At 45.2% G+C, this 13,219-nt stretch overlaps 1 pseudogene; it reads left to right on the top strand.

Annotated features, from left to right (window-relative positions):
- Window positions 1–8,072: 8,072 nt before the first annotated feature.
- Window positions 8,073–12,635, top strand: LOC141740873 (hyaluronidase-4-like; annotated as a pseudogene).
- The last annotated feature ends 584 nt before the right edge of the window (window positions 12,636–13,219 follow it).

Raw genomic sequence — 13,219 nt, 5'->3', positions numbered from 1 at the left:
AAGGGCAGCAGGTCGTGTACACAGAGGGCAGCTGGGTTTTCTTAAGCTGACACTCACGTTCACTTCATGTTGTTACCCCTGCCGGCCATGTACGGCTGCTCGTGCCTCCCCTTATATGGAATGGAAGTGAGCTTCTATATGAGCATTTTAAAGCCCAGGGAATCCAGCTTTCCGTTTCTGCACAGGGTTCCCAATGGGGATGTTAAGACAGGCTTGTGCCAGGTATCCCCTCGCCTGTGCTGGGCTGCCTTGGCTGCAGGGGCGCGGGGAGAACCAACAAGTCCCCTACACGGGAGAGCACAGGCCCTGGTGGTGATGCTGACCTTCCTCCTGCCCCTCCTCACCCTCAGGGTGCTACAATGGGACCCGGGGATGGGGGAGCACTGCCCCCAGGGGAGACGCAACCAGCCTTGGAGGGGACAGGAGGCAGCCACTCCACTGGTCTATCAAAGGTACGTCTTCAAGCTTGGTGAAACTGAGTCATGAACAAAGATCCTGCAAAGTCCCTGAGTACCTGCAATGGTAGGTGATGCTGATTGCATGGGGTTAATTAACACAAGCATGAACTGAAGCCCTTCGGAAACTTTGTACTGCTCCACAGGCAAGTTCTCTTTTCTTAAGTCTCAGCATCAAACTTTATTTTGTGGAATTTGGGCAAATAACATTTTTGCTAAACCTAGAAGTAGGGAGGAAGAAGACAAGCTCTCCCTGGGCCTCTGTAGGAATTCAGGTACTGACGCACCTTGATTTAGGAGAGGCAGTGATGTGTAAGCACCGTTGTTGCATTCATATCTCAGCAGCAATACTCTGCTCTGGGTATATTTGGATTAAAATCCAATAATAAACAGACCTGATTGGAGTGAAGATGCTAATCTGAGCGACAGAGTTACTTTATTTTTGACAGAAAGCACTTGATGTCTGATTTTCCACAATGCAATCTCCTATTTTAATTTGGTTGTGATTTCTCTGCTCCTAAAGGGTCACAACCCTCATCTCATGTAAGACGGTATATCTTTATTGATTTCCAGTAGCTGAAAAGCCAGCATGAAATATTAATGTTTGCTTTGTGCACCCTTGGATTTTTCCTTTTAGGCTGGCATTAGTCCATTAGTTCCCAGGACCCACCAGCTGCCGCAGGGACGGTCAGCAGCAGTTCCTGAAAAGATCCCCTCTGTGCTTCCAGGGAAGCAGCAGGCCATACGGCGGCTGACGAGAGCTACGTGGGGAGGCTGAGCTGGGACACGGCCACTGAGAGAGGCTCATTAGGTTTGTTCAAAATCTCCATCCATACACGAGGCTTACCGAGGTTTACATGACTCCCGGCTTTAAATAATTGCAATAATCCCTTACACTGACAACACTGAATTGTTGTATTTCCTCCAACAATAACATTTAGTTCTAAAGTAACGCTCAGCTGGTGGTGGTGGGAAATCAAATGCATTTTTTTGTTGTTGTGTTACAGCTATTCTGTAGGAGTAGGAAGAAAGGAATGTCACCCGAATCTGCTGGTGCTGGGTGCAAGCTGTGCTTGCCCCAGCGTGCATGTGGGTGTTTGTTCTGCGCAGTGCGGGGGCACGATCTTATCCCAGGGCAAACACAGAGTGACTCTGCTGAACTCCCAGGAAAGTTAGTGGGAGGAGAGGCAACTCCTTCCTACTGCGCAGGGTTAACCTTTTGTTTAATTTCTGTGAGAAGGACACGCTCAGAACATCAACCGTCATGTATTTAGTTTTCAGTTAGGATTTACCATACAATTGAATCAGGAAAGTGGACAGAGAGGAAAGCTACTTCTTAAGAGGCTCAGTTCAATACCATTTACAGTGCAATGGGGAATAAGAGTAAATATACACTAAGCTGTTGACATTTGATCTTTTCTCTTAGTAACCTCAGAAATCTAGGAAAAAGCGGGTGGTAACGACATGGCATGAAGCCCATATCTGGTCCGTGCTGCATGGATGCACCATGTACGCAGGAGCTCCCTGGAGAAGGAAAGCCCAAAGCAGATCCGGTGCCTTAAAATGGGCTCCCGTTTTTTTTCTAACGCAGCCTGAAGTCGGGCAGATGGCTACGCTGTCTTGTGGTCCTCTGAGCACGTTTCCCAGATGCGTCTCTTTGCAGTGTGGGCATTTTGAACGGCAGATAAACGAGCAGTGTGGCAGGAAACCTGGGAGTCAGTTTAAGTCAACTCCTGAACACAGCCTTCACGTCTTGAGGCTGACGTACCCGCAAAGGATGTGAATCGCCTTGCTTTGCACATAGTGTAATCCATATAATTTGTTTATTATGCCATCACACGAAGACAATATGACAACAATGCAGACCACACAGGCTATTTGGGGATTCAAGCCATTATGCTGATTCTATAGCATAAGCACTCAAAATATAGTTCCTAGTGCAAAGACTAGCCTCTTTGGAAAAGGGAGATACTGGAAAATATTTGGGCTTAAAACAGGAGGAAAATCATGGTATGGACCACTGAGAACCTTGCCAGGCTTCACATAGGCCAAAGAAGCTTTGTGATTATTTCAATGTATGCCCGAACATGACGCAGTCACTGGCATTCAGAGCATCAGGGAAGTACGAGCTAAGCATAAAGGCTGATTTTACAGATGTTTCAGTGAGCCATTAACTCGATCCATCAAACTGTCTGCCTTTTTGCTAGGGCTAAGCATAAGTCTAATCTCCCAGGCTGGACAACTGTCAGGTGTAATTGTCTACAGATGAGAGGCAACTCTGAAGCACGGAGCAGAAGTAAATAGCATAAGGACACTTGAGCAATTTGCTTCATTTTCCACATTCAGGAGGTCAGAATGCAAGTGGTCTCACGTACATAATGAAAAAGTCCACGATGGTGGCACAAGGAGCTGAGATGGTGGAGGCCAGATGACTGTCCTGATGAGCCCCATGCAGACGTGTAGCTCATCTGCTAAAATCTGCTCTCCTTCGTCCAGCAGTGCCAATCTTTCACCATAATACGTTAAGTTTTACTAAAATATTGCTGTCGGTACCTTCCTCCCAACCTGCCATACGTGTGTTAAAATGCTGAATTTTAGCTTGTGATGCTTTATTCCACTTATTCCTTACAGGTGCTGCGGGAAATAGCTCTGCTGCAACAGATTAATACTTTAATTTGTAGCATTTCGAGGGTGCCCTAAATTTGAGGGTGCCCTGCCCTAAATTTGAAACACTATAAAATGCCCCTTGGCAGCTCATGCACTCCTAGCACCTTCATCAGGATCAGTGAAGCTCTGTATTAAAGGGGTTTGAATCTCAGCTATAATCAGCCATCAGTGTTACCGGGTCAGTCGGATAATTGTGAGGTGAGGTCCTGCTCCATTTTTATTATTCTTTATGCTGCACATTCCGTCCCTTGAATTCACTAACATGGCAGAGATACTCCGCTGAATCTTATCGAGGCAAATCACTAAAGGATGCCCTGGTCTAATAAGCCCCCACCCACATGAGGGAAGATGGAGGACGGCAGCGATGCATCCTCCCACACTGTCCTCCCTGAGGCTGCTGCAATCTCTGCAGCTCTCAGGGTCGCCTCCTCTGTCACCAGCCCCTGAGAATGTTGCCTCCAAACCCAGATCCGGCACGGAGAGCAAGATTCGCTGCTGACAGCATGACTTCAACCGGGCAAACCTGGTTCCAGCCCGTCAGACTTCTGAGTGCATCAGCTTTAGCTTTGCTGATAAAAAGTCAACAAAAGGATTATTCTGTAAAAATCCAGGGATTTTATTGGATCTCTGTGGGTGTGAAAATTCTCTTTTCAAAACCCATGCACGTCTTTGATAAGGGTATGTGGCGATCAACTTGCCCGTTGAGACAGTCTGGTTAAAGCCCATACAGGTTGTGCTATGTCAATATCATGTTGTTGCAATAATGTTAACTAGAAAGGAGAAAAGAGGATTGTCTTTATTGATCATTTGCCATTTTTATAATCCCTTACTATGAACAGTGTAACGTCACGGGAGAAAGATTTTTGTTACAAGATAAATGCCAAAGCTTGAAAGTACATTCCTCAGCTCTAGATTAATTGGGGAGAGGGATACAGGGTTGTATAATCTGATGAATGCTTAGTCTTTTTCTTATCATTTAGCCAGCTTTTTTTTTCCAGCAGTATCCTACGATCTCATTCAAGTACTCTCCATTCAGTTCAGAACTTGTTGATTTTGCTTAGTTTTAGAGCTGTTGGCTAATAAAGACATACAGTTTCTACTTTCTCTCTGTTGGGAATTGCTGCCCACTGTGGATTTTCACTGTCAGCTGGACACCAAGATGGGCAGCCTCCGTGTTGCTTTGGTTTATGGATTAAACTATAATTAGCAGAAGGGGTATAACTGGATACATTCATCCTGGGTTTTGTCAGCTATGACAGATACAAACGAAGGAAATACCTAGCAAAAAGAGGAAGGGAACTTTTCAACATGTTGTAATCTTGCACAACTAGAAGTAAATATGAAAAGCCTGGATAAATGGAAAAATACTGATCAGAGTTTGGGCATAGGGCATCCTTTCTGCATGCTGCAAACGAGTGACTTCAGAGCCTGCCCTTAGCTGGAGCACGTGTGTGCTTCTGTCATGGCTAAATGCATCAAATGGAATAAAATCGTGAGTGAACCTCAGTGATTCACCCTCACACCGAATATAAAATGGCAACTGTTTCCTCCTTAATAACAGAGTGAGTACAAATATCTTCCTGTGTTAAATCCCTGTTATGGTTTGAAGAACCCACAACAGTTTATTATAGTTTAGACAATTATTATATCACTCAATGACCCCTCCGTACCCGGGAAGAGGAATTGGGAAAAAATAAGGAAACCCAAGGGTGGAAATATAAACAGATTTAATAGAATAGTACTAAATAATTAACATTAATAATACTAAAGAACCAATATTGATCCCGATACCAATATAAAATACACGTGGATTATACTCAGCCTATTCTACCAGCAGGAAGCTGTGCACTCCCAGCAGGGAACAGCAAATGTGGGACACTGTGAGCGCTGTGGCTTTGGGAGGAAGGGAAGGGCTCAGGGGTCCAGCACTGCGGCAAGGAGTTCTCAGGATCACAGCCATCAAGGAGGAAAAAAACTCCTCAGGAAACTTTCTAATTTATATTGAATGTGACGTTCATTGTATGAAATAATCCTGTTGGCCAGCTTGGGTCAAGTGCCAGGGTCTTGCCCTTCCTCATCCCCACACCTGGTGAGCTCAAAAACACTGAGACCTTGAAACCCACATATCACAGCTGGCTATAAAGTCAATATTTTCTCAAATTCAGACACTAGGGTCTTCTAAAAATGTAGCTTTCCCTAGCATTAGGAGACACCTTACTGAAAAGTAAAATTACTGAAGGAGAAATTAATACTGTGTTGATCAAACCAGGACAGTCCCCCATGACAGAGAGATCTGTCTGGGGGCTACACCTCCCTGCAGCCTTCAATAACCTATAGTGGTATTATTACTGTTATTGTTATTATTATCATTATTATTGTTATTAGGAGCAGTAGCAGCAACAGCAGGAGCTTGAGGTTACTGTCTTTCCCATGTGTCATCTCCGAGGGCCTTAGGGCAGCAAATCATTACATCCAGCACGCAGTAAAGCATAGGGCTAATTACACTCCAGTCCTCCCCACTTCCCACCAGTGGGTAGACCCCAGGGAGAGCAGCCCCCTGCGAGCCACCTGGGTTGTGGCGCAGCCTGGCTGGGCAGCGCTGGCCCTGCCTGCCCCAGGGTTTGCGGGGCTCTGGGCGATGCCACGAGATGCCCCAGGGCACGGGTGGCCGCCACGCAGGCTGCTGGTGCGTTGTGCCAAATGACACGGGTCCTGCGTGGGAAGCGCTCCCTGGGGTACAACACCCGAGGGATGGGTCCAGCCCAGCTGGGGACACCTCCCGATCCCGTGACAGGCGTGGGAGGAGAGGGGCAGGATGGTGGTACAGCTCTCACAGGGGGAACTCAACATGCTGCAATTTAGAATCACAGGCTGCAATTTAAAAAAAAAAAAAAAAATGTAGGGATTTGCTGCCCTCTGGCAGGATTTTCTTACAGCTCTGATTCTCTGTGAACTGCGAGAACAGTGCTCAGCGATGGTGCTCCAGCACAGCAAGGCCTCTGTATTTCCCAGCTGGTTGTAGGCGAAGCAGAGGGAACTGCTGGGCACCACCGGCCTCCCTGCAGCCCTCCTGGAAAGCCCATGCTGATCCCAAGCAGGGGCTGGTAAAAGCTGTTGGACTGGCAGGAGTCCCCTGTCCCTTCTCTCCATCGCTCTGGGGGAGATGGGGCAGCAAGCCTGGCTAAAGCTGGTCCTTTGGTTGGTTGTCTCCTCACAAGAGCAAGACCACCATCTTCCAGCTTTGGCTCTACGTCCTTCTAGCAAGAAACTTCAGTTTGGCCTCTGATGCTGACAAGCCCTGAGTGGCTTTGCTGAATTTGATTTATTGGTACGGTATGCGCTTTCTCGGAGATACTCAGCAAATTGGGGTAATTTTCATTAACATCATTTTCCAAAAGGCCCATTAATGCTGATATGACACTTATGGATATATGGATAGTGGTTTTGAAAACCCGGGCCTCCTCTTCACTAAACACAAAGTGTTGTGTGTCTCATGGGGTGCGATTTCTCTGTTGAAACATTGAGTTCTGCAGTGTCTACACCGTACCGCATTGGTCCTGCAGACTGCCTGCCTGGTCCGCAGGAGGAACAGGCACATCTTGGACGCTTCAGAGCGTTCTGATGTCTCACGCTGTCGGATGGCTGTATTCTAAAAGCATCCATGGCTTACTAAAAGTACCTAGGCTGGCTATCTTGAATGTTGATATTTTTGCTGTGGGTACCTGAAATTAGGTTATGCCCGTCATAACCTAAAATAGCAAAGAAATGGGGGAGTGGGGAGGTCCAGAAAAGTACCCCAGGTACATGGCTATAACTGGTTGTTTTTCTGTTTTGAGATAAAGAAGGATAACATAGATGAGCCGTATCTATCAGTATATGTAACAGTCTGGCTGCCCTTATGAAACCCATGACACCCCTGCTCACCTCCAGCAGGTCACAAACCCAGGAGAGACAAGCAGGTAGGCACGGGCTGAGGAAGAAGAACAAGTAGGACTCAAATACAAATCCATGATCATCCCTGAGGGCTGATTGTACAGCTGTATGGGATTTCCGCAGGGTTTTGAATGCAGTGGGGAGCCTGGGGCTGGAGGGTGGATAAGACTCTCTCTCTTACATATAAGTATCTAGGTTTTTGCAGTATATCTGGTTTCTTTTCTGCTTAATACACACATAATCAGCAGGGACCTTGTGACTAATGATTCTGCTCGTAGCACTGGCCACAGGCCTTAGCATCAAAGCCCACATTGCACAATGCAGTGCTGTGCAGAGCTATCGTAGCCGGTCTGGGAGGCGCTAGCTCCGTGTGATAGAGCAGCCAGGCCAATAAATAGCTCAGAGCAAGCATTCATGTATCTATCTGCTTTATAGATGTCAGGGGGTTGAACTTGTATCCCTTTATGGTACTGCATGATGGCAGTGAAATATGTATGCTTGTTTAGAGCTATTTGGAGTATCTCTGGCTGGCTCTGTACTAGACAGGTCAGGGATGTTCACAAAGCTGTGAAGATGGTGATAAAAGCCAAGGTTTGATTTTATAGTTACCTTTGTCATTACTGAGACAGCTTGAAGAATAAGGAAACCATTTCTTCATCAACCTTTCCAGCAGCAACAGCCACAGTCGCTAAGACATCCTGGGGCCCACTGAAGTGATGGCAACATCCACGGTGATTTTAGTAAGACCTGAATTGATGAGACAAGCAACTGGGGGTGCACTGACTTCCACAGACCTACGCTGATTTACTTCAGCTGGGAATCTGCCCCTTTATTTGAATTAGATTGCACCTACTTTTTTTCTTTAGTGTCAGCATGGTAGATACTTTAGAAGTGACTGGTACCAATTCATATAGCTATATATGGAATAAGTACTAATGCCTATTCTGTTGTATTCTACAGACAAACTGGGAGATCTGTCTGGTGTTGTTGCTCAAGTCATGAAAATACTGCCTGAAAATGGGGTACCGTTACACATCATTCACCTTTCAGCCCCTGGCATGGCTGTGCATAGCACTCATCTGGACTTCCCTTGCTATGAAACCAGCTGGTTTGGGAGAGGAAGATTTTCATAGCGACCTGACAGACCTCTGCTCCCTGAGGTATGATGTTGTACTGAACCTGGAAATGTTCCGTATGATGGGAAGCCCGTTAGCTAAAGCAAGAGGGCAGAACATGACCATATTTTATTTTAATAGTATCGGCTATTTTCCTTGGTACACACCAGAGGAAGTCCCTGTTAATGGTGGCCTACCCCACAACTTCAGTTTGCAAACTCATCTGGAAAAAGCTGTCCGTGACATTGACTGTCACATCCCGGCTAAGGACTTAACGAATTAGCTGTCATAGACTGGGAGCGCTGAAGACCTTAGTGGGCCTGCAACCGGGATGCAAAAGATGTCTACAGAAGAACATCCAGGAAACTCATAACTGAAATGGAAGGGAATATTTCAGCAAATGATGTTGAACATTTAGCCAGATTTTCCTTTGAAGACAGTGCAAGAGCTTTTATGAAGGAAACAATTGCATTAGGAATGAAAAGCAGACCAAAGGTCCTGTGGGGATGCTATTTATACCCTAACTGTCACAATTACAGTTTCCGTGATCAGAACTACACTGGTTCCTGCCAAAAAAGTGAAGTTTTGAGGAACAATGAACTTTCCTGGCTCTGGGATAGCATTGCAGGCCTGTATCCTTCCATTGGCATTAAGAAATCCCTTGAAAATAGTCAAAACTTTTTGCATTTTTCTTGGTTTAGGGTGAATGAACCCGTAAGGATTACCTCCATGACAACATAACGTTATGCTTTGCCTGTATTTGTGTATCCTTGACTAGGTTATAGAGATGAACCTTCATTATTTCTCTCTATGGTAAGCTGTTCCTGGAACAATGTGGGCTGCATTTATGCTTTAACCGTTCTTGCAGATGGTGCATCAGAATGGAAATCCTCCTCCTTGTGCCAGCTCTGCTGGTTCATGTTAATTGTCCACATGCTTTAAAGACCTCAATGTTCTGAAGAAAAAATGCAGCCTCAAATACCTCTTTTTTTTTTGCTTTAATTCATCACTATGCTATACTCAGACATGCATTTGAATGGATTAAAAGGGTTTCAGCAATTTGATGTAGTCCGTAGGAGGCAGTTAATGTATTAATCCTCCCAGATGTACTTTCTTCTGCGCAGGTATGCAATCGCTAACTAATCCCCAGATAGCTTCCCCTTTTATAGAAGGGAAACTGAGGCAGAGATGTTAACAACTTTCTCAGTGTTACATCAGAACGGGAAATTGAAACCAGAAGTCTTTCTGCATGCCTACATCTCAAAAACATTAATTTAGTCCCATACCTACCTTGGAGCAGGCAAATGGTGCACCAGAACCAAGGAGCACTGCTCACGTCAGCTGGACACACACACAAGTATTTTCAAGGTAAGTGCCTTACCCTAGTCCCTCTTTATGTGATTCTGGACACCCTTCCAGAAACTGAAGACAGTAGATTTCCTGTGAAAATGCCTCATAACCCACCTGTCACAGCCCTGGCTTCCTTCTCCCCTACAGACAGTGGCTGCACTACGAGCAGGTCCCAATTTCTGTGTTTCAGAGTTTAGCAAGTGAGCTGTATGCACTTTTTGAAGGCTATGTTCAGTCTTTCAGCCCAGGTACAGAGTCTGAAGTTCTTTCTTGTCTGGGAAGGGGCATTAACTCTCTCTCCTATTAGGTCCTGCTGCTCACCTAGCACTGCCATCGACACCACACTTCCCAGTAAGACACTGTGCTTCTCTCCATCTTGAAGGCTAATGCGTATTCTTAGGCATTAAAGGAGGTGCAGACACCTGCTTTGGTGGTTTTATCCAGCTTGCCCTTCCTTAGCTTTGCAAGAAGAGGACAGATGGACATCAGTAACTGCTGCAGGCTGGTGTGCATGCCCTTTGCCATTTTATGCCCAGTTTCTCCCTCTTTTCCCCTTCAGTCAACTAATTCCTGTGAAGTTTTTCTGCTTCGATTGTTGATGTGCTGTGGCCCTCAATCCCCCTTAAATTGATGATGTTGTCTAGAGAGTCACTTGCACATCAGTGGCCTTTCATCTCCAGTGCTTGTGGCATTGTAAGTCACTTGTTGTTGATCCTTAATCGCTGTTCAAATTAAGGATAAACATCTGAGCACCACATCCCAGCTCTTACATCCCTGCAGCCTGTGATATGAGGAGAAGGTACAGTGAAAGACATCTCTCTGAAACAAACTTAGAAAGAGCACGGAAATGGGAATTGAAGATTTGCCAAGTGTTGCATTTTCCCTTTCATTTAAGGTTGCACAGTGCCCACATTCTCCCTCCTATAGTGTGTGCCTATTTACAGTCACCTTTTCTAAGGTTTTTATAAGAATCTGAGCGAGTTCCTAGGGAAAGCAGCAAGAACAATGCACGCCTTTGGAATCACAGTTTTCAAATTGGAGAGGGAGTGGAAAACGGCTGATTGACATAGCAGAATAGCTCTCTCCTTCCCCTTATCAGCAAAAACAGAACTGAGGGAATGCTTTGGGGAATTCTCATGTTAAAAAAATCCCACTTTCATGAAAAGATTTCAGTTGCTTCTACTAATTGATGAGATACCAAATAATTATAATTAAATTTTGCATGAAAGTAAATTAAAATGCATTTTTTCCCAGTGTTTGTTCACTTGCTTGTTGCCAACATCTCAGCCAGTACCTAAATTTGCAACTTTTGTTTAATAATCTTTGTACTGTAGACAGCAAACCTTTAGCCACAATAAAATGTAGTTCACAGGGACTAGAATGAAAAGAAAATGTAGTCTGAGGGACAGACACATAACAAACAATTGGATTACTTTAGGAAGGCTGTGAAATGCTGAATTAGCCTGACAGTGATATCTTTACTCTTTTCACTGCAGCAAGATCTTATTAACACTAATGGAGAGAGCGCCCTGGGAGCTGCAGGCGTTGTTATTTAGTGAGATATGAATTTAACTTCTTCGGAGGTAAGCCGGTGCCTGATTTAAATGCAATGTGTAAGATCCTCATTTTATTCTATTAATAGACTCTGTCTGACTGCACCAGTTCTTAGTACTCGGCACCACAAAGCCGACTGCTTAACGAGCCTTTGCTGTCCCCCAGTCAGCATGACCGTGGAACATGGTAAATCCTTCCTGGCTCAACAAGGTCTTGTGAGGCTCACGGGCAACCAGTGGTAGGAAAGGAAGCCAATGGCTAACACCAGGCATTTTGCAATAGTTCCTCAACAGTTATCATCCTGCTCAGATTCCTTTCCAGCTGGATAAAACACTAGGAAATCATCTAGAGCCTGATTAGCACATCAGTCAGACCAGATTAGGTGTACCAGTGGTGCCCAGCAATTTGTCAGGTTACGGGAACTCTATTTGTGCCTGTGTGTGGGCAAGTGAAATGAAGCACGCTGATGGGATCTGATGGAGAGGCTTTGTATTACGTGGTATCAGACCTAGCCACATTAAAATCAAAGAGTGATTTCTGAGGCTGCGTCACATCCTGGAGCTTTCAGACAGCCACACATCAAACTTTGTCATGAGAAAAGACTTTGTCCTTAAAGCTGTGTGAAATGGGTGTTCTGGGCTGCTTTTCTCCTGGCAGATAGTATAGAAAACGCAGCCAGCATGAGAATGAATGGCTGAAAATAAGTGTTCAGTTGTCCTCAGCAAATTCAATTACTTCAGCCAATTTTTGTAAATATTCAGCTGTGGTTTCTGTCAGAGTCAATGTGAATAGGAGGGTGAAATTCCTTCCAACTTGGTCAAGTGACAAAGGCAAGCCCCTGGAGAGCTTCATCAGCTCCAGACCCCCACAGTTGTGCCACGCAGCCATGCTGTTGTCACCCACGTTTCTAGCATACATCATGGTTTCTTTGTAGATTTACAGATTCTAGAGCTTTCTGTGGAGTGCAAGTTGCTAAAGCCCTTTGCACCTCCATTAGGTTGTATTTTCTGTATAAAACTTCCTAATAATAATCTTTAAATTAGTCAAATTTAAGTTATCCTGAATAAATTCATTAATGCAGGCTGCTTACATATTGCATATTTTTCAGAATGTAAAATGAAAAAACAGAAGGGTTAGTTTCACATCAGCTAAAATTTCTTTTTTTACCATCTACAGAGCAACCGTGCAGAAGTGCAAAAACGCATTGGTTTCAAAATAGGTCCCTATATTATCAGTGTCACAGCAGCATCTTTGTCAGGACAATGGATGATGCCCGTGAAGAACCTGGAGAGCCTCGACATATCTACATTCGAATCATAATTGCTGCAGGATAGATGCCTTGGAGGACCAAGGACTTATTGTGAGAGGAAAAGCATCAAATGAAGATCTGGAAATAATGGCAAAGACATTTGTCTGCCACTGTTAGCAGGGCTATGAAGGAACTGACTGTGGGGAAGTTAAAGCTGCTGATGACCGTTCAGGGAGCTCTGCAGACTCTGTCTCACGCAGAAGATTTGCAGCGACCTGCCTGCTTCCTTTGCCTTTGATGTGTCTTCTCTAGCTGCTGTTTAGTCAAAGGGCCGGTTTCAGTCAGTTGAGAGGGGTGGTAGAGTGGATCCAACGAAAAGTCTCACATGCTCTGGAGCTGGGGACTGGAATGTCATGGTCTCAGATGTAATCCACACCCTTCACCTGTGCCTTGAGGTTTAACAAGGCATGGAGACAGTGGGGCACCTTGAAGACAGGTCATAGGAATATGTCTGGCCCTCGATCCCGTCTCCTGAGATTAGGCTGTTTAGGAGGCTAGAAGCCAGGTTTCTGCCAAGCTGGCAGCCACAACCAGCACAGCAGAAGCCTGCTACTACTGGAAAAAAGTAGCGCAAGCTTCACCTTTTCCCTTTGTAAGCAGAGGAAGAGTCTACCTGTATCTACCTCTTACTTGATGGCATACTGGGAAGAACATCCTCCCAGAAAATGAAAGATGAGGGGAGCTTTCCAGTTTCTTTTCCATTTGAGTGAATTCAAGCCCATGTTTTCCTCTTTCATGTCCCACGTGGTGGTGATGTTCATACTTTGAGACCTCCACAAGGTAGAAAGGAATGAGAGAGTCAGGAGATTAGTGAGAAAAAGGACAAGCCACACTCT

This window comes from Larus michahellis, chromosome 1 (assembly GCF_964199755.1).
Source record: "Larus michahellis chromosome 1, bLarMic1.1, whole genome shotgun sequence".
Lineage (NCBI taxonomy): Eukaryota > Metazoa > Chordata > Aves > Charadriiformes > Laridae > Larus > Larus michahellis.
Note: the sequence above shows the minus strand (reverse complement) of the source record. Positions and strands in the feature narration are given on the sequence as shown.